The sequence below is a fragment of the Schistocerca serialis genome, unplaced genomic scaffold, assembly GCF_023864345.2.
Source record: "Schistocerca serialis cubense isolate TAMUIC-IGC-003099 unplaced genomic scaffold, iqSchSeri2.2 HiC_scaffold_1297, whole genome shotgun sequence".
NCBI classification, from domain to species: Eukaryota; Metazoa; Arthropoda; class Insecta; order Orthoptera; family Acrididae; genus Schistocerca; species Schistocerca serialis.
In genome coordinates, this window is record NW_026047510.1 from 77,686 (window position 1) to 82,864 (window position 5,179).

A 5,179-nucleotide genomic window follows, 5' to 3' on the forward strand; every position below is an offset into this window, starting at 1 on the left:
GACACACAAAACACTTTCAAACAAACAAATACATACCGGATGGACACAGACAAACACGTGTACAGACATTCGCCAAACAAACGACCGCCGCCGCCGCCGCCGCCGCCGCCGTCGCCGCCGCCGTCGTCGTCTAGCGTGCATCTTGAATGACGACATCGGTGTGCGTGCGTCGTACGCAATCAGTCAGACACGGCTATCAAACATCAGAGTCGAATGGTACATCATCGTGCGTGTCGCCGTACACGTACAGTACAATACAACAACAATGCGTCTTAATGGCACGTTCATTTCAACGTCACTCACACACCTCCACGCTGCAGTTACGTCGCACCATTGTCAAACTCGGCGTACAGCAAAGGGAATAGTGGGCGGCAAAAAAAACCAAACAAAAACATTTCACATTTCACCCTCGCCATGTATGATGTGCAAAAAAAACAAACCCGCAAACGGCCGTCGTTACGGTGACACAAAAGTCGCCGATCACACTGTCCCCCCTCGCAGACGGGTAACACACACACACACACACACACACCAACAACACCAATGGGTCAAAAACCACGCCAACGAGGCGTGCCACCATTCCACGCCACGGCGACCAACCTCGTGGCCGTACCCCGCGCAACACGCTTTGACGCGCCCCCCCACCCACAATCAAAATGCACACATACATCACAGCCGTCCACACAAACAACAACAACAATTCCGCCCTTCCCGCAAAAGGCAAGTTGGTGGCCCTGAAAAGGGCCGTTTTGCCGCTCTCGCAACGGAGGAGCCTTCTCCATCCTTCCTTCCATTCCAGAGCCACCTCCTTACTTGGAGCTCGTGTACTTGGTCACCGCCTTCGTGCCCTCGCTCACGGCGTGCTTGGCCAGCTCGCCAGGCAGCAACAGCCGCACAGCGGTCTGGATCTCGCGGGACGTGATGGTCGAGCGCTTGTTGTAGTGCGCCAGGCGAGAAGCCTCGGCCGCAATGCGCTCGAAAATGTCGTTCACGAAGCTGTTCATGATGCTCATCGCCTTCGACGAGATGCCCGTGTCAGGGTGCACCTGCTTCAGCACCTTGTAGATGTAGATGGCATAGCTCTCCTTCCTCTTGCGCTTCTTCTTCTTGTCGCCCTTCGAAATGTTCTTCTGCGCCTTGCCAGCCTTCTTGGCGGCCTTCCCGCTAGTCTTGGGCGGCATCTCGAACCAACGTACGGCAGCAGCAACACCAGTAGCAAGCGCTCCGCTCTAGTCAGCGTCTCCCCACACAGTGGCACCCGCCGACCTGATATGTTTGGGGTATTCTCCCCCTTTGTTAATTGAAGTACCGGCATCCTGTTGATGCCCTGACTTTCGAGATGGTACCTTTAGGTTAAGATTGGCTTTTTGTCTGTATTTGTTTGGGGGTGTTCCCCGGGTATATGAACTGTGTTTGATTAATGATGGTTATGATATGAGTGGATGAAAGTCAGTGTAGCTTGTCATCTGAACTGACGGTGAATGGTAGTGATGGGAGTTCTGTGTGTAGGGAGAATATCTGGTCCCAGGGATCTAATGAGGGGGAAAGGTGAAGAATGAGATGTTTCATAGAATTTCGTTGACTTGATTTTTATGAGATGGTTAAATGTTGGTTGTCCTAGCATACCTCTAATTTCCTCGTTACTGGAGAACCAGGGGGCATCTGTGATTATTCTAAACGTCTTATTTTGTATCACTTCTAGTGAGGCCAGGTGTGTGTTTGCCGCCATGCTCCACACCTCCGATCCATAAAGAATAACTGGCAAAATTATTGTTTTCCATATTCGGAGCTTCGCCTCTGTTGATAAGCCCCTGCCCTTAAGAAGGGGATACAGTTGGTAGAGCCGGGCGGAACCTTTGTTTTTGGCCTCTGTTATATGCTGTTTGAACGTGAGATTTTTGTCTATGTTCAGTCCCAGGTATTTTATAACTTTTCTCCATGGGAGTTGTTGTCCATTGTGGTTGAGATTTCTGATGGGTCTTGTTATTTTGTGTGTGAAAATTATGGCTTGGCACTTGTCCGGATTTACTTTTACTTTCCACAAGTTACACCAGTGGTCGACTTTGTTGAGGTGCCGCTGGAGGCTACACGTTATACGATTTATGTTACGCCCGCTGTGGTACAGCGCTGTGTCATCAGCATAGAGCGCTATGTTCCCACCCGGCTCTTTTGGGATATCATTTGTGAACACAAGATAGAGGAGGGGGCCAAGCACAGATCCCTGTGGGACACCTGCTTCTATATTAGTTATTGGACTTTTCGCTCCATCAACTGAAGCGAAAAACCTCCTGTCTGTCAGGAATGAGTGAATCATTTTTAACAGGTGATTGGGGCAATTTAGCTTCGACAGCTTGTAGAGTAGGCCGTCATGCCAGACACGGTCAAACGCCTTCTCTATGTCGAGGAATATGGCTGCTGTGCTGTCTCCATGTTGTTTCTCGGCACAGATGTGCTCCACCAGGCGGATGGCTTGCTGGGTGGTGCTATGGCCAGCACGAAAACCGAATTGTTCCGGGGTAAGGATAGTGTTATCGTTTAGGAATTTAAGTAGGGCGTTTAGGATGAGGATTTCGAGAAGTTTTGATAAGTGATTTAATAGCGAGATAGGACGATAGTTTTGTGGGAATAGATGGTCTTTATTGGGTTTGGGGATTGAGATGATCTTGGCAACCTTCCAGGCTGAAGGGAAATATTGTAGTTTGAGACAGTGGTTGAGGATATTTGATAGATGGGAAATGGCAGGTGGTGGAAGGTGTTTAAGAAGTGGGGGTTTTATAAGGTCAGGACCAGGGGCCTTTGCATTGCCGATCCGCCTGATGTAAGCTGTTATTTCGCGTTCAGTTGTGTCTGCGAAGGTGGTGTTAATCCTCTCATTGAGTTTTCGTGCGAGGTGCCTCTCGATTCTCCTCTCTAGCCTCTCTGCTTCTCCCTCGTCGTTCTCTACTATGTTTTCTTGGAACTGGAGTTCGTAGGTGTCTGACATGGCGGCCGCCTTATCTGCAGGGGTGTAAACCAGCCCCTGTTGCCCATGCAGTGGTCTTGTGGCTGTCTGGGGTTGCCGCCTAGCCTTTATGATTCGCCAGAATTGTTCAGGGTTTGATTCGGCTGTCTGCAAGCTATGTTGGTACCTGCTGCACCGGAGCATATGCAGTCTGGTTTTGATTTCACGGGCCATTTGGTCCATTATCCTCCTATCTTGAGGGTAACGGTATGTTTGCCATCGCTTCCTGGTCCGGTTTTTGTCTGTTATCAATTGGGCTAGGTCTGGTGGTAAGTTGGTCCTGCCCCTATTTTGTGTGAGTTTGATAGTTGTTACTTGGGCACAGCTTTTGATGATGTTAGTAAAGTCTGCTGCGGCTTTGTCTATGTCTTCTATTGATGCATATTCCGGTGCTGGGTCTGGTATGTGATGTTCCACTAGTTCTTTATATCGTACCCAGTTTGTGTGGTACGTAGTGTGGATGCTTTCTGTTGGTATGATGTGGTCATTTTCGAATCTTAAGATGACTGGGTTATGGTCAGAGTTCAGCGTGTTTATGACTTCTGTGCTTGTGCCCAGGTCAATATTTTTTAGTAAGAATATGTCCAGCTTGTCTGGCAGATGGCGTGAGTTGTACGGGAAGTGGGTGGGTTCATCTGGGGCTACCACTTGAACTGCTGGGTGGGTATCCAGGTATCTCAGCAGCTGGTTCCCACTTGTATTTCCAGTGCGGCAACCCCATGCCCTGTGCTTGGCATTCAGGTCCCCCCCTACTATGGTCCTGTTGTTCACATTTAGCAAGCTGTCGAGGTCACTGTGATGGAAGCGTTCGTTTGGAGGGTGGTAGGTTGCCACCAGGACAGTTGGGTGTTGGTTTAACATGATTTCTATTGCAGTTGCCTCTGTGTTGATTAGAGGTGGGATGGTGACTTGTCGGTGGCATATCCGGTGTTTTATGAGGACTCCAGTTCCGCCACCAGGTCTGTTAGGACGGTCAGTCCGGATTAGAATGTAATTTTTGACTCGAAATTGTTCATCAGGGGTTAGATGGGTTTCATTTACTAGTGCTACGTCGATGCCGTAATCTTCTAGAAACATTTCCAGTTCGTGTCGGTCGTGGAATACTCCGTCTGCATTCCAGATGGCGATGGTGATGTGTCGTTTTCTATTCGCCATCGGAAAACAGTGGGAGAATGGTGGTGAAAAACATTGATACCTTCGTGAAGGTGTCTGGAGCTGCTAGGATTTGGCTTATTGCTTTTTTCACTTTCGTGAAGAAGTCGGTGGTTAATAATTTCTGGATAAGGTTTATAACCTTCTTGACGAAGTCCCAGGGCTGGTTTTGGTTTGAACTATGCTCCTGGGTATTTCGGTTTTGTTGGATATGTGGTGATTGGTGCTGTGTTGGAGATGCTGTGATCTCGACAGTTCTGATATCTGATTCTGTGTGGGGTGTTGTGGAAGAGATGGGGGCTTGCAGGAGCTGCTGGGATGCTGTTTGTGGTGGTGGAGTTGTTGTGGTGGTTGGTGCCAGTAGTGGCAGGGGAGGTACTTCTGTGGATGTTGCTGCTGGTGATAGCATGGGTGTGGGGAGAGTTGGTGAGTCTGGATTGTTGGCAGGGTTTGTGGGCAGAGGGGGGGTTTTTGTCCTTTTGGGGGAGGGCCGTGAGACCTGGGTGGCAACTGGTTGGTTTGGTGGGGTGGCTGGGCGTCTTTGCGCTGCTGGTAGACGTTGGGGTCGTGGTTGGGCTTCTGGTTTTGTCGCCTTTGCCGGTTGGGGGTTTGTTTTTACCACCTGGGCTAAGGTGCGGTTATCGTTTCTGTGTTCTTTAGGTGGTCCTGTTGTGCAATCTTGCGGAGGAGGTGGTGAAGTGGTTTGGTTATTAGGGTTTCTTCCCGCGTTTGCGGGTGTTGGTGGCGTGGGGAAGTGCGCTTCCTCCAAGATTGATGGTGGGGGGGGGGGTGGGGGTGGGGCATTTCTGGCTGTGGTCGTGTGTCTCGCTTCCCAGGCCTCGACAAGCTTGATACGTACTGGGCATCCCCCATAGGATGCAGGGTGAGCCCCTCCACAGTTTGCGCAAGTGGCTGGCGTGTCTCTCGATTTTGTGCAGGTGCTCGACAGGTGTGGTCCAGCACACTTCACACACCTTGGGGCCATGTTGCATTGCTGAGCTCCGTGCCTGAAGCGTTGGCAAATGT